Raw genomic sequence first — 22,500 nt, 5'->3', positions numbered from 1 at the left:
AAACAACTGGACGTACAATAAGAGAACAAACCATATTAACAATAATAAAGATCAAGTATTACCTTTATTCCAATAAACTCCCCCACCCCCCTCTCTAAATTGAGACAGGTATTGGCCATTATTTCACTAGGTCAGTGAACCCAAGAACTTATTACGGAAAACCCAGAATACATGAAGACAAAAATACATATACAGATATTTGTGAAAGAATCGCACACGACAAACAAACCAACACAAAAGCAAATGCAGCGAAGTCATAAAAACACACACTCGCACATTTGCAGAACACGGGAAACAATGTCGTCTGTGCCTGCCACTTCCTGCTCCGCGGTCTTCGACAGATCGATATTATAGATCACGGAAGGCAGAGGCGGAGGCGACGGAAGGGGCAGGGACTGAGACGGTTTATAGGCGTGAGGCAGATGATGATGATGATGGCCAATTGCAAGTTATGAGCGAGGGAAGGAGAAACTTGAAAATATTCTGTTGCCGTTCCGCGCAAGATATAATGAAAGTGGCAAGTCGTTTTATGGAAAAAAAAAAAAAGAACATAGCAGCTTGTAAAGAAATAAAACAGCACGTAATTACTAATAATTAATCACAGTCACTAAAATTATTACCGACGTCGAGATGTGAACAACATTAGTAATAATAATATGAAAATATTACTGAATTGTTAATTCAGAAGACCCATACCTTAAGTCAACCACTCACACTACAGTGTAAGTGTGGTCCTACCTTTGAAACACCATAAAGAATCTAGCATTCGTTATCCGCATTTTATAAAGTGTTAAATTAGAATTAATCAAGGTCTGACAAGTTTTTTTAGTAACATATCAGCATTTTTACAGCACTACAAAGCTTACAAGCCAATTTCCATGTTAATTCGCTAGTTAAGGTTTGGCTAACAGCTTATTTACTCTGCTAAAAAAAAAAAAAGGCCACTCACGACTGATTAACATTATAAAAAAATCTAAAAGCTATACATTCATCGATTTCGCTGAACAGAGGATCTCTCTCTCTCCCTGTAGGCGGCGTTGCTGTGACATAATGGGTGCTTCGCTAACCACGAATCCCACCTTGATCTTATTGTATTTTGAAATTCGATGCTTTATCTTCGAAGCTATCAAGCTGTTGAAGGTAAAATTTCGAAGATACATACATATACATATATATATATAATAGAAATATACAGTATATATAGATATATATTAATTACTCTGACGGTGATTTATATATCTCTCATACTACAATGAAAAATAAGACTTGAATGTTGGTCTTGACCGGTTTCGGCTTTATTTCCTGTGGTTATGATATATATATATATATATATATATATATATATATATATATATATATATATATATATATATATATATATATATATATAATATATAATCCCTTTGGAGGTATGGCCCAGTGGGGTGGCGTCATCTGGTTCTCTGCAGGATGGGATTGCTAGCCCTATAGCCTTTTCTCGACTCCCGCTGGTACTCATTCAAAGCTGGAACCAATGATGGCTGAAGGCCGGCCTTAATTTAACAACTCACCCGTACGCCCTTTCCCCATTTGAACGTGTGAGTCTGAAATTATTTTGTTAATCATCATTTCTAAGCAAGAAATTTGGGATGAAGTTACGAGACTTCATGCCCTTACTGAAGTTTGATCTAACAATTAAATGTCTATTACCGAATAACCGTTAATTTAAACTTGGCAAGTGTTAAGGATTAGACCATCTACCATTATCATTTTAAATGTGTTTACCATGTAACACAAGCCTATAAATGTTAATAAGCCAGACGATACTGAATGAAGTGAAAATCCAGTTCCCAAACAAAACGAAGAGACAAAGTATTGGTGGCAAATGAATTTTTCCTAGACTTGTGATACATCAACATATAAAAAATGAGTAGAATAATTCAGAAAATTTCACAATTTTGACTAGAAAAACTCACAGTTCCATTACATGCATACCGAACTAAATTTAATGTAAGTAAAGTTTTAGTGAAATTTTGAACTACCAATGATTGTAGGGTACACTGACCAATTTAAGAAAATACATGTCTGCGAAAGATAATGTTTTATTCAACACCTTAGGCAAAGCAAGGGCATTTGTTATGTACCTCAATAAATGGGTGTTTAACAGCCTAATTTAACAATGTTTTTAAAGCTACCTGATAAAATTATTACTTGAACGTATACATGACATGCCCATGTAAGTCATAATTATTGTGAACGTCTGGTACTACCTACAAAAGGCAGACATAAATACTTTCTGTCTTATTACCTTGCTTTGTCTAAGGTATTGAGTGAAACGAGACATTCGCTCGCTCATAAAAAAAACTAAATATGAACTGTGCAGTTAATGTATGCAACACACGTATTCTCAGTTAAAACCAGTGACTGAAAATATCATGCAATTTATTACCGTAAGTTTTGATGGTATTCAAATGCAATGAATTCACTTCCTAATCACACTTTTCAGTGGTTTTTTTCCACCGTTCTCTAGAGCTTGAAGCTGTTGTCGGATGAAGAGAAATAAAAAGAAAAAAGGACAAAATCTTCTAATCAGAAAATTCTGATAACACCTTGATGATGCAATCCTCTGCGTTCTCAAACCAAGAATCACTGAATTCATTCGACTGACGGGAATTCAGTGAGTAACATAAGCAAAACATGAGTAATGGACCCATTTAAGCTTAACCTTCAACCAAACTATGGAGGTAAAATAAATGAACTAATTTCCTTTTTAATCATCCACTCTTTTACAGTTTCTTGACATGTTCGCTACTCCAAAAAATACGTGCGCACAAAAATAAATAAGAACAGAAGAACTCATTTACCTAAATTAAAATGCAATCGTCCTACGCAACATGAACCAACCCCATAACAAGCACCATGGAAGAGTGGCCATATCCATAAAGTGTACACCAAACTGTTCTAGAAGCCAGACCACAACCAGGCCCTGAGCATTCAATCGGTATTAAGGCTGTCACGTTTACGGCGAAAATACCTGGAATTTTACGGTGATGTTGCTATGACATCAGTCCGACATAGCAAATTCCTTCATTTCTCTTCTGCTTTATGTTGTCAACATTTTTGCTACAGAATTATCACTCACACACATCTATAATATATATATATATATATATATATATATATATATATATATATATATATATATATATATATATACATATATATATATATATATATATATATATATATATATATATATAAACGATTCGATGTAAAGTATGTACACTCAGTTTCCACAAAACAGAAGCTTTCCTTTCTTTGAAAACTACTATTTTTCAAATATGGAGCTCACTTATGCAACAACACAGAAAGATAACCTTATCACGATCAACCTACAGAAAGAAGATAGCCGTGAGCATTTTTTTCTGTTGGGGAAGGTTACCATGTATAACATTCACGCAAAAGGATATAATCATAAAAACTCACAGACGAGTGAGCTTAGTGTTGCAGTATTTTGAAGGAAGACTAGCCAGATACAGACCAAACACTATATAACAAATTTGCCAATCAGAAAGAGCTTGCACAGATGCTTTGCTTGGCCTGAAGGTTTCAACACTTGTTCTGTCCACAGCCTACACGAAAATGACGTAGCTCAAGACCAGAAGACCTTGAAGGCAAGCGAGGGGCTTGTGCGCAATGAGCACATTTATGATCCCAGATATTTCAAAGCAAGCAAGCCAGCATACAGGAAAAGGCCAGGACAGATTAAAAAAAAAATCAGATCTTAAAAAAATTAAAAGTTACAGAAATATGAAAGGGCGAACACCAGGAGCATGTAATATGAACAGATCACAAAGATAGAAAGTAAGATTTTTATACTTTGTACCATAAAATACGGTAAATAATACACTGAACCCTAGTATTTGAGCTTAAATTTCTTCTTTTTTCCAAAGGTTCTAATTACCATACCAGTCTTACAGGAACCTAGAACATAAACATTTCCTTATAAAAAAAAAATTAAGAAAATGGAAGCAATGTTAACATCAACAATCTGAATTCTAAAGAGAAAAACAAACACACGCACACACGAGCACACAGATACAACAATAGTCAGCACACGGTAACTCCTAATGTAATCAACGTGTTGTTGAGCATAAGGCTTAACTTCGATGTGGGGTCGGGGTTCTGGGGGGAGGCCTTGTGTAGGTGGAATGGCGTCATCTCCGCGTCGGTCAAGTACACTGCCAATCAGATTGGTTAAAACAAATTGGCTGGCACACACGTTTTGCGTTGTATGCAAAAAGATATCTGCATCATCACAACATGACGTGCGCACTCTCTGTGTTCCATTTTTGTTCAGTGTTTAAAGTGATAGCAACCAACCATTGCGTGCGTATGTGTATGTATAATATATATATATATATAAATATATATATATATATAACATATATAAATAACATATAAAAGACTTTCACACAAATAACATTACTTTCAACATTACTTCAACCAAAATCTGTGTTTTGTTTCTAAGGTCGTTTTAAGTCTGTGTGTGTGTGTGTGTGTGTGTGTGTGTGTGTGTGTGTGTGTGTGTGTGTGTGTGTGTGTGTGTGTGTGTTCTCAAAACACGTATTCTGAAACTCTGGAATGGAGGATGCCTTGAGCAAATCTAATGACCGACATAATCAACAAAATACCGGATGTTAAATCCAACCGTGACAGACTTGCTTTTCTTCTCTACATCTTCCTTTTGCACAAATGCCAGACAACAAAGTGAACCGAAAATGGAAACCCTGGAAAGCACAAAAAAACAAAATGCAAACGTACACACACACACACACACACACACATGCTGCTTGTCAGCAAACTAAATGTTAAGATTAACGCATGGCATTCATGAAATGAAATGAAAGATCAAAAGCAAAATGGCTTTCGACTATAACGGGCAACATTTATATGAGAGAGAGAGAGAGAGAGAGAGAGAGAGAGAGAGAGAGAGAGAGAGAGAGAGAGAGAGAGAGAGAGAGAGAGAGAGACTCGTGATTATTGTCGAATTAGGTTTCTCTGAAAAGGCTTCAGTGTCCTCCTATTCTTTCGCTTCTGCACATGCCAAAGAAAAAATGAAATTTTGGTTAAGGTCATGTACAGAGATAAAACACAAAACTTAAATGAGTATTTCATTTTCAAAACAATGGGCAAACTAAATACTCAAATTCATTTGACAAGAAGTATTTATCTGTACAAGCACAAAATCTATATTATAAAACAAAAGCAGAGCACCTGTTTTTGTGAATGTACTGTTTTCCTATTGTACGAAAGGACAACAATAAACCAGCAGCTGAGTCAGGCTGTAGCCGTTTCCTGTGTATGTTGAATAATAAAAGCACCATTAAGTTCTTAAAACAATCAAATCTGTTGTTCTGGATACTTCAAGAGAAATAAAAATATTTTACATTAAATATATATTCCGTTCGTGTATAATCAAATTCCCTCACACCACTAAGACAGGAAGAACTTCTTTATGAACCCATTGCAAATAATATTGTGAGAAAGTCTTCTGTTCCACCTCACAAAGGTGTGAAGCCAAATGTTATCACTTTACAGTGTTTTCTCCCTTTTTCGATTCCTCCGTTAAATGGGAAATTTCCTCGCGCGTCACGACTTCAATTGCAGTCTTCCTGCGATTTTTCGCCAACTATACAACACAACGACAACACGCTCCAGTCACCTGGGGAAATGAATTGATTCCCATGCGAAGGGAAACGGGGAAATGAAAAATAGTAGTTTCTGCAGAGAGAGAGAGAGAGAGAGAGAGAGAGAGAGAGAGAGAGAGAGAGAGAGAGAGAGAGAGAGAGAGAGAGAGAGCTATTTGTATCAATAATAAACAAATGCCGCACCGTAAAAAGAGCAGTAACTCAAGTGTCTTGTTTTCCTCAAAACACAACCACAAATCTTTAGGGTAACTACTTGCATAAATCTTTGGGCGAACTACTTAAAAGTAAAATGACGAATAAATAGCATATATATTTTTTTAAGTCCCGTAGTCAAAGAGACCTTTCACCTCCAGGATCTTTTTTCAATTATCGTTAGCGAAGGAAAAAAGTATCAAAAGAGAAACGTGGTTCATTTAAAGCCCATATGGCAACATGGGTTCAAGTCGATAGGTCAACTTCTTTGGCTTCCTGCAAAGACCTGGAAGTTTTCGGATCTCCTACCCGGCCCCCTCAACGCCATCTTACAAGTAGAATCAATTTCAATAAAATTCTTTCCGCTTTGGTATATGAAAAGGAAACATTCACAAACGATCATCACTACATAAGCTTGGCACAAGAAAAGGAAATTTCCTACATAAATATATATATATATATATATATATATATATATATATATATATATATATATATATATATATATATATATATATATAGTTATCAGTAATCTCTCTCTCTCTCTCTCTCTCTCTCTCTCTCTCTCTCTCTCTCTCTCTCTCTCTCTCTCTCTCTCTCTCTCTCTCTCTCTCTCTCTCTCTCTCTAACAAAATATTAAATTACTGCAATCAACAAAAAATCAACAGTAAAATCGCCAACATCAAATAATGCTATAATGTCTACACAAGAAATTAACTTAAAACAGAAAATTATCTCTTGTATCTATATAAAATAATAAATCTCGTTTTTCTCAGCATCAATGGAAGGAGGTTTCTAAAAAAAAAAAAAGTCTAAGTTAAAGATGTCACGTACATGTTAATAACACCAGGACAGTCCTTCAACTTTATATGCAAATGAATACAATTAACACTAAAAACCACTGAAATTTTGTTTAAAAGTCAGAGAAGTCCTCTTTCTCAAATCATTATTACTTCCTCATCAGTCTTTAACTTTGTTGGTATCAACGTCGCCCTCGAAGTGCTTCTCGCGCCGTTAAGTAAGGGGTCGTAAGTGGCTCCCTTTCAGCGAAGGCAGCCTCTTCAACCCCTCTGCCGGATTCTCCAAGAACGTCTACGCGTGCGTCTACACGAACACAAGCAACAGTCCCGAAACCAAAATATTTTGTGAGAGTTGCAGGAAAAAAGTGAAGTTTTACTGTATACATGTATGTATGTATTTATGTATGCGTATAATAATAATAAAAAAAAATATATATATATATATATATATATATATATATATATATATATATATATATATATATATATATATAAAGAGCGACAATTCCTAAAAAGTAATGGTGTAGGCCTCAGTACATGGTTAAGATTTCAAATTGTTGCCATATATCGTCCTCTCTCTCTCTCTCTCTCTCTCTCTCTCTCTCTCTCTCTCTCTCTCTCTCTCTCTCTCTCTCTCTTTGAAACACACATTTTTGGGAGACGTGGAATGAAAATCGATATGTTCCTACATTTGGCAAAATGGAGGCTGTTTAAAACTCGTGAGTAAACATGGTGCTATTTACTCAAAGAAGGGGGATCGTCCGTGGGATTTGCCAGTCAATACCTTTTCCTTCCCCATCAACGACATACGTGATTCGGCATGAAATCGCCGTCTTACACCTCCTGCTCTATTATGAAAATGACGAACGTTCTTTTGAAAACAGCCCTGAAGGTTATACCTTGGGTAATCGACTTCTAAATGACACCGTCCTTGTCATGGGTTCAAACGAGGTGGACTTCACATTGGAAAAGCTTCACAATCTGTTCATTTTTGGGGAATATGTTTTGTATTATTAAAGGGAGAATGCACAGTGCTGTCGGATCTATCAACAGAGATATAATTACTATACATTTAGAAAGCACTGTTAACATACTAAAGAAACAATTATCCATAGAAATATGAGCAAAAACACGACCTGATAAACTATTGTGCCGTGCATGATGAAGTCGATGGTGATACGAGTTATTTTAACGTGTAATTTCCTCAATCAACCAAAAACTTGCAATCCTATAAATCCAATTATATGATAGAGAGAGAGAGAGAGAGAGAGAGAGAGAGAGAGAGAGAGAGAGAGAGAGAGAGAGAGAGAGAGAGAGAGAGAGACCCTAATTTTCTATTATACTCAAGTATCTTTAAACAATGTGATATCAAGAGCTGCATCAGAATTAGTCTTTCATGCCAGCAGAAAAAAATACCATACTGTTCTTCCTGTTACACAAAAAAAGTGGGGCTGGGGAGAATAAATTAATAGTGCAAGGGCTTCTTCGCTAATAAAATAAAATGTGCTAAGGGACGCCTACAAGTTATATTCAATGTCACTTTCATGCGAATGTAGATGAAAAAAATGAATACGAGACAGTTTCACTTTATGATACAATCTTCAACAAACACAAACCACACTAGATGACTGTAAAACAAGCTACTTAAAAGGGGGAGAGAGAGAGAGAGAGAGAGAGAGAGAGAGAGAGAGAGAGAGAGAGAGAGAGAGAGAGAGAGAGAGAGAGAGAAACATAGGAAATATGTTCCATATTTATCAACAGCTGAAAGCTGGAACCACAATTTACAAAATCATTTGCCTAAGCTGAAGATGGTTATTTTTAAGAGTAAAAAAAGACCAGACAGCGAAACTAAGTAACAATACCTAGTATAAGTAAAAGTAAACAAAACGTTGAATCACGAGGAAGCAAATCAATGCTCTAGTTCTTGCGATGCACCAAAAGACCAAAATCTGGCCAAATGCCTTTCCACAACAGCCTCTCACCCTAAGCATACATTAGTAATACAGTATGAGAGCTAAAGGCGACACATACTACGTTCACGTTGCTTCATTCTCACCTTGAGAAGCCCGCCTACGACGACGAAGATATGTGCAAAAAATAAAAATCCTCCGTTAGGTGACGTGCTATCACAAATAATGTGGATATCACCACAAATCGACAAGAAAATGCCGAAGACAATTTACAAGAAAATGCCCGAAGACATTTTAAGTTAAGTGTCGACAAAACGACAATTCAGCTTTAACCACTTCAGTTCAATAGACGCACTTTTACACAACGGATTCGACGACTCGAAAAGATACTTCTCATTAGGTATAATGAAGATTGTACGAAATTTCTCACTTACTAAAAATAGTAATATTTCTCGATAATAAAAATGTTAATCGGTTTAATCTCATGAAAAATAAAGTAATATTTCTCGTAAATAAAACTGTTAGTTGGTTTTTTCTCATGATAAAATTGTGTGGGCAACAGAGAAGTAATTTTCCTTTCACAAACCTTTTTCCTTAACAAGAATAGTATGCTAAATGTCCAATTCTATACCTTAAAATAAATGACAATACAAAGATGAAGGCGGACTGGAATAAGATGGTAAAAATACCCAGGAAATCAAATAACAAGAGGCGGAAGAGGAAAGCGTTCATCCCAATATGAAATATTGAACACTTGACCTCAATCTAAACAAGACGTGCCAGACTTCAACAAGATATCACCTTCATATTCACAGCAGCTAATTCCTGTACTGAAAAGTCTAAGCGCTCGCGCATACAAGAGACTAGGATTTACCCGAAGCGACACTTACCCATAGATAGCAATATCATAGAATGTACCACGCATTACTATAAATAAATCAGTTTGCCCATAGCATGCATACCTTTTAACCGTAGACGTAACTATAGACCAGTGGTTTTCCGAAAACCTATCTCATCCCTAAGTCTGGTAAGATAATAACTTATCAAGACTATAAGCGAAAGTAACCTGAAGTGGCATCAATACCATTAAAAACATGTGGATATGTGGGGTTGAGTGTTACGGATTACAGTAAAATGGGAGTACGTAAGACAGGGAAGATGGCAAGAATTCCAAGACGATTGTGGAATATAAGCATCTAGGAAAGCAGTAGTTGGAATGCACAATGAGTTGTCCAGCCAATTTTTCTTTTGAAAAGGTTAATAGTAGTTACAAGAGAAAGAAAACAAAAGTTAGCCTCTAATAATGAATTCTCAACTTATAATACGGAGCGAGAAACGTAGTCCCTGTGGAGATGTTTTAAAGTGTAAATGATTAAGAGGTATTTGGGTAATTCAGAAAGCGCAGGAGATAGCAGAGAAAATTAGGTACAAATAAGAAGAAGAAAAGATGAGAACTCATACAGGTCCTGGGAGGAAAGGCTAGGCTTATCAAGAAAAGATATCCAAACTAAGGCATCCAAATTAGAGTAAACGGTACAGTACACGTAAGGAATTATCACTCAGTGCTAACGAAACTCCTCTGTATACACAGTATATGAAGCAGCTTATGAAAGTTCTCCGAAATGAAGTTCAATTTTCATTCGAGGGCAAGAAATGAAATGGAGCAATGACATTACTACTGAAACCAACCACTTGGGGGTAAGAATCCCCATCTGTGACGATTTCAAAATCTCAGGACGAAAGCTACAAGAATGATTTAACAAATCTTTGAAGAGCAGAGGATCCTCGACTTCTAAGACTAAGCTTTATGGAGATGAAATTGGATTAAAGCCAGTAACTCAGAAGTAGAATAAGAAAACTGTTTATAAACATTGAGCTTTTACATCGACCTAAAAATTCCAATAGAACATTATAACATCAGCATTCTATTTATAAGCTTTGGTTGCCATGTATGCGCGCGAGCGCACCCACCCCCCCAACACACACGCATGTATGTATGCAATTACTTTACCTTCACCGGTGTTTACTAACAGCTAATCATTGGCGAGGTTTTGCAAAATATTAGGTTGGAAAACGGCAGTTAACACAATGTTTACAAACCTGTAGAGTTATAACAATGATTAATCTCAAACAAAATTCCAGGGAAGTTCCTATAATCAAGATGACCTTATTTTGCAGGAAATTCAATAATTCCATCAAGAACATAACAGCGAGTTTCTGACAGGTCCCAGACAGAGAGAATGAATCCAATTTGCATAAATACCTAGATGCAATTCTAGCTTTGCCCTTCCTCCTTTTTTATCATGCTATGGTGTCTCTAACAGCGATTCTGATTTGAGCAGCTAACTGGTAAGAAAACTATATGGACCTTTTAACCTTTGTTCTGCTGTAAAATAATGATCAAACTCTATAACCCAACGGCGAAGTTTGTCAAATGTTATACAGTTCGAAATATACAAGATATTTCACGTCACATAAAATGCATACATTTCATACATTTCCTAATGCAATAACAACCCTTCGTAAGCCCTAGTAATTTTACATCGAAAGGAGAACATACATACATACATGTGTGTGTGTATGTATATATATGTATGTATGTATGTATGTATATATATATATATATATATATATATATATATATATATATACATATATATATATATGTATATATATACATACATATATATATGTATATATATATATATATATATATATATATATATATATATATATATATATATATATATATATATATATATATATATACATATATATATATACATATATATATATACATACATACATACATACATATATATATATATATATATATATATATATAGAGAGAGAGAGAGAGAGAGAGAGAGAGAGAGAGAGAGAGAGAGAGAGAGAGAGAGAGAGAGAGAGATCCGGTTTGGTGCCGTCTTTCTAATTAATCTGGCCCCAAAGGCTCGATGTAAGAGAGGCCTTTTCGAAGACCTGCCTTCATCGAACTCTTTGGTGAGATGGCCATCGCTCACATCCTCCTCTCTTCGTAAAGTGACAATCAAGCCATTCACATCAATTCTCTTTGACGCGCCGTATATCAAACGACCAGAAATAACACCACCCATCACGGATGTCATCCATGGCCAAGTTTGATAAGAACATCTTCGCTAACTTCTAATGCATCGCATAAACAAAGGCTGAAAAGCAGCAAGTTTCTACTAAATGAAAATTGTTAAAGATTTATAATGGCAAATGCAGTTTACGCCAAGGCCATAAATTTGATTTAATTTTGAGACAATAGAATGTTTAAGCCTTTTAAAATAGAACTGCGTTTAAAAATATATTTTAGAATTAACCATCTAATAAATGGGTATAGGAAAATCCAGAGAAGCAAAACCACGACACGAGAACCAATCGGTTCTTACTCAATTCATGCAAGGGGCCTCACAAGACACATCCGAATACATGCCAGTTAATTGGTTTACAGAATACCAGATTCTCATAGCGGGAGAAAGCCGATTCAGCTTTACTTCACGAAATAAAATTTCCAAAAGTAACAGATTTTCACAGAAATATATAAAAAACAGCTTTCAAACACACTCGGGCGGAACAATAATCACTGTGGAAATCAGATGATGCTAATTGACTTCATGGTGTAACAAGAGGAATCATAACGTATGCATGAGAAGTGTGTTTCTACACACACACGCACACACTCACTCACTCACTCTCTCTCTCTCTCTCTCTCTCTCTCTCTCTCTCTCTCTCTCTCTCTCTCTCTACTAGTGATTAAATCTCATAATTATGAAGGAGGCATTTACATACTTAATCACTGAGTACTGCACAAAAAATGGAGCAAAACTTGGCAATTGAGAGCGAGAGCGACAGAGAATATGACAACACTCATCAGGCTGTTAATGAAGGACCAGTTCATAAGCCGTAAGCCATCACTCCCCAGGACCTCGGGGGACAGAGGATAAGAGGATATCCATCCCTCACCTTGAGCGAAGATGACTTCCTCCGACTCATCCCATTCCCAGCTGGGAACGATGATAGCCAGGGAGGGGTTCATCAAGTGTCACCAAGAGTTGATTTATGTTCCCAAACTAGCTGTCATAAGCTAGCTCCGCTGTGGCATCATTACCTACAATGACGACCGGAGTTTGTAGGGGAAACTTGGGAGGCAGTCGGAGAAGATGCAAACGGAGGAGGAGGAGGAGAAGAAGGATGAACAGAGAAATCGAAGAAATTAATCTAATCATTCATGCACATGTATTACCTATTCATCTCAGTAACTTCTCATCATGTTATCTAGCCAGTTCAATTAAATCCATAACGGGGATCTTACTGTTACAAATAGTTATATCTAGCATTTATGGACATGCTGTTTCTATGAACCGTAAAATGTACGAACTAAAATGCACTCTACTCTGTAAAAACGACTGAAAATATTAATATAAACAGACAGGCATATATATAGTATACATATGTATGTATATATATATATATATATATATAATATATATATATATATATATATATATATATACATTTGAGAGAGAGAGAGAGAGAGAGAGAGAGAGAGAGAGAGAGAGAGAGAGAGAGAGAGAGAGAGAGAGAGAGAGAGAGGCATGTGTCTCAAATAAATTTATTTAACAGTTTAAAAGCCTTATTACTACATGTCATATTTGCACATGTGAGTTAGACACCTAAACAAATACTTCCACTCTCTCATTTATTTCTAGGAAGCTGGACATATTTCTATCAACTCAAATATATTTCTAAACCATTTTACCAAGAAAATAACTACCAATATCTACGGAATTCTAAAGACTCTGTGACCATAAATGACTAAAATATCATTAAATGCAGTATCGACACAAAATCATACCAAACCATTATATTGGTGTTAAATGTTTTAATACTCAGAAAGAAATAATTTTCAATAAAATGCATGGAAAAACAGAACGATTTTCTTATGGGACAGATGCGCAGTATTAATGTTCTTCAAACGATTAGGGCCTACACCATTCCATGTTTCAGTTCTTTCGAAGGACAATAATTCAACTTTTCCTCAAACGCCTTGCTGATGTATCTGACACGACAAACTGTGTTGTTCCCCACTGACCTGCAACAACCGATGGAAAGGAAGGGGAAGGGACGAAGGGGAGGGCAGAAGGAAGGGGGTCCTCGATCGATCTCTGATGGTGTAACTTGGTAACGCATAAGGAGACTTTCGGGTGCCAACGAATGGAGCTGAAACACCAAGAACCGGTCGCATCTATGCTATTGGCAATTCCAAGGCATTTCCCTATGGACCACCTGCTTCAAGGAACGATCTCTGTATATCCCGTACCCACAATTTTATTATTATTATTATTATTATTATATATATATATATATATATGTGTGTGTGTGTGTGTGTGTGTGTGTGTGTGTGTGTGTGTGTGTGTTTGTGTGATGTAAGTAAACGTGTCTGTTGAATGTTCATGCTTCTTTTTAATGTGACTGTAGAAGGAAAAATTAAAAACGTAGCATTATTAGAATTTCCCTTTTAAGCCCACCGTATGTATAATTTTATCACGTATTACATGGCAATGCACACACTCAAAACGAATACTTTTCAGCAGTTAAATAATATAACGTCTATTATCACAAGAATTCACTTTACATTGAAAAACAAAACGCATTGTTTCTATAGCAAGCTTAGATCAGCATCTGCACAGACAGGTCCGGAGCGACAGTGACAACCGACGAAGACAGCGAAAACGAAAAGCAAGTGCAAAGGCGAGTCTTCTGGGTCGGGGGAAATTCCGGTGAAGAAAGTTAGAAAGCTCAGTTCGAGCAGCTCTGTTCAATATCAGAGCAATCGGGTTGATGGCCATGATCAAAAGAAGAGGCATTCGCTTGGCAAAGATAAAAACCGTGGAAAAAGGTTAAAACAAATGCAACAAAGGCCGAAAACTTACGAGTTATAAATTCGAATTAAAAACCAAACACGAAATTCTTTTACGAAGCGTTGATTTTTATATTTTTCTATTAACGAACCATCAAATAAAATTGAGACAATTTAACCCCCAAACGTATCTCTCTGCACTGAGGCCTCCTAACTTAAGTAATTTTAAACCTACCTGTCAAAAACACAAACACATAATTTATCAGAAAATTCTTTCTAAATCTTTGCAAAAAAAATATATATACATATTTTCTTCGAAAATTTTCACAAGACTATGAATGATATGTGCATGTTTATTTAAATTAACTGCTAATTTCTACAAAAATCAAATTATCCAACGTATTCGGAGGATGGAGTCGATGAATTATATGAATTCAAGCTCTAAACCAAAGAATTGCAATCTAGTGGTCATTATTATTGTTGCCTTCGATTTAAAATTAGGGATCCAAGCAATCTAAATTTTCAACGTGATCTAATTACCTTGATTTTCGTATAGGTGAACATCTAAGAAAATTTCACTCGGAAAAGCAATTATTCACGTATTAAACTAAGGCCAACAGATTCTGCAGCTTTCTATCCTGACAGGCCTGGAATAGTAATCGAAAGGTGATCCAGTATTTAGTTCAGAGCGAAGAGGCTGAGACTTATGTCGAAAAATATAAACTTTTTCTTTCTATTTTCAGAGATATATATATATATATATATATATATATATATATATATATATATATATATATATATATATATATATATATATATATATATATATATAGTCGCAATCTAAAATAGCCTATGCCGGAAAATACGGAACCGAAAAACATCACAGAAATGCATTTTGTACGAAGGAGGATTCACACATGGGTTCTTGTGGGGGAACTGGATTGGTTGGAGTGACAGCAACATTGTCTCTTTTCATAGCCAGAGAAGGAGAGTTTGTCTGTGTCTTGTTCCTTAACAACGGTTGCTAGTCAGCGATATGTAACAGACGGATCTTCCATTGATGATGATGTCCTTCGTAGTGAATGGGGTAAGGAGATAGTGAACAAGGTTTTCGATGTGCGATACGTTACTAAGACTATGGTGTCATCCCATGCTGTTATATGTACACAATCAGCTCTTGTATGTAGATCTATCGCCTATTTTGCATGTGACAACGTTCATTCAGGTATCGTGTGTAAAGACACATATACCTACATAATCTGCAAACCGTTCACTCACTGTAATCGTTACTTACCTAAGAAACAAACAACCACGTCTGTACAGGAATATACAAACTGTTTCATCCCACCTGAGCAATTCGAATATGAACCATAATGAATAACTTCAGTCCGTGGATACACACTGTCAGCTGTTCAAACCACACCATAATCTCTACTCAAGGTGACCACAGCACAAGTCTATGCAACCTCTTCCCATCATTCCAAAGTTTTTCCGCATTTCTCACAAGTGCTTGAGAGAGAGAGAGAGAGAGAGAGAGAGAGAGAGAGAGAGAGAGAGAGAGAGTTCGCCTGATCTCTATAACATCTGACTAATCCGGAAGCGATAAGCTTCAAAGCACGTAAATTACAATAAAACGGTTCATGCTGATGGAAATGATCGTAACATGCACAGGACGAACACTGAATTAATCGAAGCGCAGCCTTTTACACACACACACACACACACACACACACACACACACACACACACACACACACACAGAGAGAGAGAGAGAGAGAGAGAGAGAGAGAGACCCACTGAAACAAGGACGGATATCTGGATTTCCAACCATACGGTTTAACTCCGCAACAAGATCACTCAGTGGCAGTTTCACAATACCGAAATCCATTCATTTGCGACAGAGGGGTGACGCAGCACAACAAATTGCTTAAGAAAACGCAGCATTCTCCCTCATAACCACAATCCACACACACACGGATGTAACTACTTTTAAACCTTCAACACCCATGCCCCAAGAAGAATCATAAGAGAGAGAGAGAGAGAGAGAGAGAGAGAGAGAGAGAGAGAGAGAGAGAGAGAGAGAGAGCCTGTTTCTTTCCGGCCATTCAACTCCCAAACCAGAAGAAAAAGCTACAGCATCAACGAACCTAAGGTCAAAATGCAGAAGCCAAAAAGAAATCTTAACAACCTAATGGGACCTTCACCCTTGGGGGACCATGTTGTTTGGCCTTGTCTGGTGCTAAAACTGAGCACTGCCTCGGGAGAAACACCAGCAAAAACTGGAATTTACCGCTACTTTGCCACGTCCGCATTCTGCTCATACAATTTCCAATACCACTTGATGATGCTGTATTCCCAACTACGGAGCTAACATTTGTTTCCAGGAAACTACTTTCCCTACATCCACAGCATAACTTTATTTGTGTACATGCATGCATAAACAGAAGGTATAACCTCCTTGCATTATCGATTAAGATATAATTGTGCTCCACAAGGAGATATCAGGCCAACACGTTCACTAAAAATTGTCACAAGGTAACAGAAGCAAATTTAAAGCTCCAGAACCCCCCGCACTGTCATCTACTCATCATTTCTGGGCCGCGTAGTCTTCAGCGTTGTCCGGTCTCGTTTGAGAAGTAACCTTCGAAGGTACACTTTATTTTTTTTTACATGGAACAATACAAAGAACTTACAATGCAGAGAACGAAAACGAAAAAAAAATTATACCCCAAATACCTCACCCAACGAAAATGAGACAGCGTCCAAGACGCCGCAATATATCATCTCGCGGATCGCTTCTAGATCCCGGTCCTTTGTTTACACTTACACCAGCTCTGGCCGGGCAATGACGTCGGAGTCAACCACCATGGAAAAGGTGGCGTAGGGCAAGGCAGGCCTCAAGATACTGTGTACGGTGTGATGTTGCGTAATCTCAATAATAATATACTGAGAGAGAGAGAGAGAGAGAGAGAGAGAGAGAGAGAGAGAGAGAGAGAGAGAGAGAGAGTGGGTGTTAAGTTCCCATAGTACAAAAGTGGGGGGGTTTTAGTCATCATGAAATCTTTGTATTAAAGACATGAAATCTTTGTATTAAAGAATTATCCAAAAACAATAAGTCAAAACGAGAATTACTAAGATACTTTAGTCTGAAGAGTTTTAATGCACGTTTCATTAAGATAAACATGATTATAATACAACTTTCATGTTTGTATTTTGGCGACGTAACGATTACTCATTATAGGAAGCAGGAATCCATTCACCCGAAGTTATGCGAGGAAACTGAATGTCTACGGTGGTAACAAATCTAAAAAGCTCTAAACGTCCATGCAACATGGAATACACACACACATTATATAGAGTATATGTACACCTCTTGACAGCAGTGCGAGATATTCCACCCATTAACCACCAACCAAACCCAACGACGAACAAAGTGGTATCCTCACGTATTTCAAGGACAGTGTATAAAAAAACACAGTGAATGGGATTGTCTTCCCCTCCCCCACCATAAAACTTGAAAAAATCTAATCTAGTAACAACATACGCAGTACAAAAGCAAATACAAATACATCGGGAACAAGAGTGTACCACCCTCCTTTCAAGGACATCACGTATAGGCGTTGTTTTCCTTAAGCTACGTAGAAGTCGTCTCTTCCTACTTGAGAAATCTGACTGTCTCTATTTACTCTTCAAGCAAAAATAGCTAATCTTGAAATAAACAAAAACAAAACAAAAAAAAAAACTCATGCGCAGCTTCAATATTCCCTCAAAATCCCAACCACTCTTAGGACCAGCTTATTAGGATTTCCAAGGTTGGGCAACACACGCTCCCGAGGTGATGATGCTCGCACCGTTCGGAACGGGGAAAAAAAAAAAAACTTCCCAAGAATTTCTTTAAGCCAAGATTAAGAATAATCAAGTGTGGGAGTTTCCAAAACGGATTTTCAACGAATTTCAAACTGATGTAACTTCCCGAGGAGATTATTTAACTAGTTAGTATGCCTGCAGGATACGCAGATTACAATTAAATTGTGAAGCTTATATTTGACACACAAAAAGGTACAATTAATCTACGTGCCTTTTCTCTTATTAAGACTTATTCAAATTGATTTATGTTGCCTCTACTTTCGTAAAAGTTGTTTTTAAAATTCCTAAGTTTGGTGTTGAAATACATGACTCTTCTTCACTATATTTACGTCGCAAAAGTAATCGAGTTATGCTTTTGGTTCTGTTTGTCCGTCTGTTAACAGGGTTATTTTTGCGATATATTTCGAGGGTTAACAAAGGTTCAGGAAGCAACTCGTTCAGTTTTTTGTGTGGATACGACTTTTGATCGGGACCAAAAGCGTTTTTACCTCTTCGGTTATTGTTTATTGTCACTGGTATCGAAAGAAAATGGCACTTTTCTTCTATTTGTGAAATATAAAGTGCACTATACGGCACCTTCTTGTTATGTATGTAACATAAATGATACAACATCTTTCCGTTGTTGACGGAAAAACCGTGAATGACTTGGAATATCAAGCTAACCATTTTAAATTAATTCCCTTGAAGTAGGTCTCTCATTGTCCTTTCTAATTACTGACGGCGTGCTTAATTAGCTTAATGTTCACAAATTTGTGATTTGGAAACCTTTTTGTTTCTGTGGTATATAAACGGCAATCGTTATCTTAGTTTGGTAGTGTATTTTATTTTCTTAAAAAATTAAGCTTTCAACTGAACACTGAGCTTGAATACAGCAGTACGGTCGCATCGGCTAGAAATTAATTATTTACCATTATAAATAACCTTTGGCTACAAACTTACCTTTTACTTACATTCAAAAATATATTGAACCTGCTAGAAACTTATCAATTGCTCCCATGATTCCTGTGCGTACAAATGACATTAACGCTATCAGATTGAATTTTTTTTTCTAAACCAGTCAATGGCATCCAGTAACTCTAAGTTCCCATGTAAACTGATTTTCTTACTAAAGTTAATTCAAATTCACACTGACGTCAAAAGATTTTCAAGAAAACAGACGTCAGAAGGGAATTTCCATTATCATCATATGCTACTTCAACCTCGAGTTGTGTGCTACTCGCTTTTCGCACGGTCAAAATCCATATTCTGTAAGCTGCTATGATGTACACCTCACAGTACCAATGTCTTATATTATGAAATTCATAACAGCTTCTGGGTGTTCGCAATGACATCTATAATGCTCATGCCTTGAAAGAGACAAGGAGCACCGTGGTTAGGTTAACAGCTTACCGCCTTTATCCTAGAGATGGCTGTAACATAATATTAAAACTACAAGAGTAAAGAGAACATTACGATAAGCTCATTACCCAACTATAAAATACCCTTCATAATTTATTCTATAAGCACGATACATCCACTATACCCACGTTTCCTCTCCAGTTTAAAAAGTGTTCTCAGCCATATTAATACATTTACATTCTAATAAAATTGGGGATAACGTTTGTTGTTCTTTTTACAACCAATCGTTTGAAAACAAATTTTTCGTAAAAATATTCCCCCATCTCTTCTGACGGGAGGTACCTTCGAGCAATGCAAGAGTTTGCAAAAACTCAGTAGGTACGGTACTTATAGATCTTTTACAGACTCCTAATCAAACGTATTTGAAAGTCAATTATACTTTCCATTATTTGAATTATTTACGAAAACCTACAGTTTTGTGTGGATTCCAACAAGGATACATAACATGCAATCCTTCAGATATTAAAAAAGTAATGCATCTGATAGAATACCACGAGACGTGAAAAGGATAGACTAGATGGGAAAGGAAGGCACAGATAGGTAACCTTATTCCGTGTATGGAAATGAATTCAGCAGGCACCCTCTCCCATAACGACAATGAGTAAGTGATCGTGAAAGGCTGAATCATTTGTATTCCATCCCAATGCCACTGAAGAAAGATATGTCACCGGAAATGAAATATGGATAACTTCCATACTTTAGTTGGATTATACACGTCATTAATCCAGTACTAGCAGGTACTAATAAATATATTTAGATACAGTTTATTTCGGAATTAACCTTAAGTGACCGTAGCAAACTGACGGCATCAATGGATGATTGGTCCTTTTGCCATTAGCTGAATACGTGTTTCTGCAATGCCGACTAAATACTGGACACATACAAGGACGAAAAGTTCAGGGAATGACGATAACAGACAATGCTTTTTCCCCAGTTCGTCAATGGAAAATCAACAACAAAAGAGACGAACTGATGAATACTGCGATGAAAAGTTGACGGCAAGGATGCGGCATTTACCTGCGATTACAGAAATTATAAGCAACTCCGTATGCACAAAGAACTTTCCACTCCCTTTGTTACGGAGTCTCTGTGACCTTCTAATGTTATAAGTCTGTTATAAGCGAAAAGGGTCCAATTCAATTTTCCTAATTCTCTTTTCACTAGACCGGAGCTAGATGCGCTCCGTTCACTTTCCTCGTGAGAGAGAGAGAGAGAGAGAGAGAGAGAGAGAGAGAGAGAGAGAGAGAGAGAGAGAGAGAGAGAGAGACAGCTAAAACATGCATCTGCAATAAAAGAAATTTTGTGAAGGGAAACTGGATGAAGGTGCGAGAAAAAGCCAGAGGACCGAAAATAATTCACCTAACGGACACCTCTCCTACAGACGACTGTGTGTAAGCATGGCATATTATCAAAGCACAGTCATACTGCAACCACCTGCCACAAAATATTTCTCTCCAAACCAATACCCTTTGAGTACAAAATAACTGAACAGTTAATAAACCACAAGCAAGATTATACTAATATACCAATAAAAGATAACTTAAGAATGCAATGACGTCATCCCGTAAGTAGGAAGATGAGGCAACTTCATGACGTCATCGAGACACCTGACCTCCTCTTCCCAGTCAGGCAACCCCGGATATTGGAACACGCCGCAAAGCCAGTGATGAAGAGGAAAGGGGTATTTCTGAATAAATTGGAATACATAAACGAAGGGGGAAACCAAGATAATTAAAAGGTATGGATGAGCGATCATCCTACTTCATCTAAATTATTTTCAGCCACGTACGATACTCAAATACAATCATTAGTTTGACAGGTATACAAATTTATCAATATCGCATTTGAGTACAGTATTCAAGCACCTAGATAAGACCGGTTAAATACGAAAAGATTACACGAAGTGAAAACGTGAGAAACCTCAAGAGTAATCGCCAAATCCAATATTAAAAATACCATTACATTAATAATACAGCGACAGAAACTTCAAATAAGCTCCACAGAAAATAAACTAGGTTATATAATCACCTGAATTCTTCAGTCTCATACATGCTATCGTACATACTACAGAATCACGATACGCGTCTGTTTACTTCTTGATTCTGCAGTTTGAGGCACTGGCATTATTTCTCCTTGGTTCCACACCTGTTGCAGTAAAAAAAACAGTTCTCTCTCTCTCTCTCTCTCTCTCACATACACACACACACATAGAAATAGACCATAAAGCTGGGCACATGGTGAGTCATACATCTGTAACCTACAACAAATGAGATATTACAGTAATGGCTTTCTCTAAAAATAATGTAATGACTCATATATCCATTGTTGAAAGTTCTCTTCGGCATCTTTACGATCTTCTGTTTCTAAAAGGCCTTGACAATGCCACACAAAACCAACACAAAGCAGCATCTGAATAACAATTGGCTTGTAATAAGCAACGCCTATATTTTGACAATTAAGCAAAAACTTCACGTTCATCATTATGTCTATGTACCTTCATCGAAGCTTATTATCTAAAATTTACTAACACATGGCAAGTGAAGTATAGCATATCCATAAGGTAATTATAAGTATTTACACCATATACACTTAAACACGTCCCACTTACAAAAACAAACACTTCTACATATAAAAGCCAACTGCAAGAACAAGAAGGCCCATAACGAAAAACAACATATTTTAATATTCATATAAAAACCACAAAAATCTTACTGACAACAGAGAACGAATTAAACGTCAGAATAAAAAAAGATCCC

At 36.7% G+C, this 22,500-nt stretch overlaps 1 protein-coding gene across 6 annotated transcripts in view; it reads right to left on the bottom strand.

Moving 5' to 3' along the window:
• Tmep (Transmembrane endosomal protein) overlaps positions 1-22,500 on the bottom strand; it is a 104,635-nt gene that overhangs the window by 26,863 nt on the left and 55,272 nt on the right. The window lies entirely within an intron of this gene.

Source organism: Macrobrachium rosenbergii, chromosome 41 (assembly GCF_040412425.1).
Source record: "Macrobrachium rosenbergii isolate ZJJX-2024 chromosome 41, ASM4041242v1, whole genome shotgun sequence".
NCBI lineage: Eukaryota > Metazoa > Arthropoda > Malacostraca > Decapoda > Palaemonidae > Macrobrachium > Macrobrachium rosenbergii.
The sequence above is the reverse complement of the archived record's forward strand: the minus strand, read 5'-3'. Positions and strand labels throughout refer to the sequence as shown.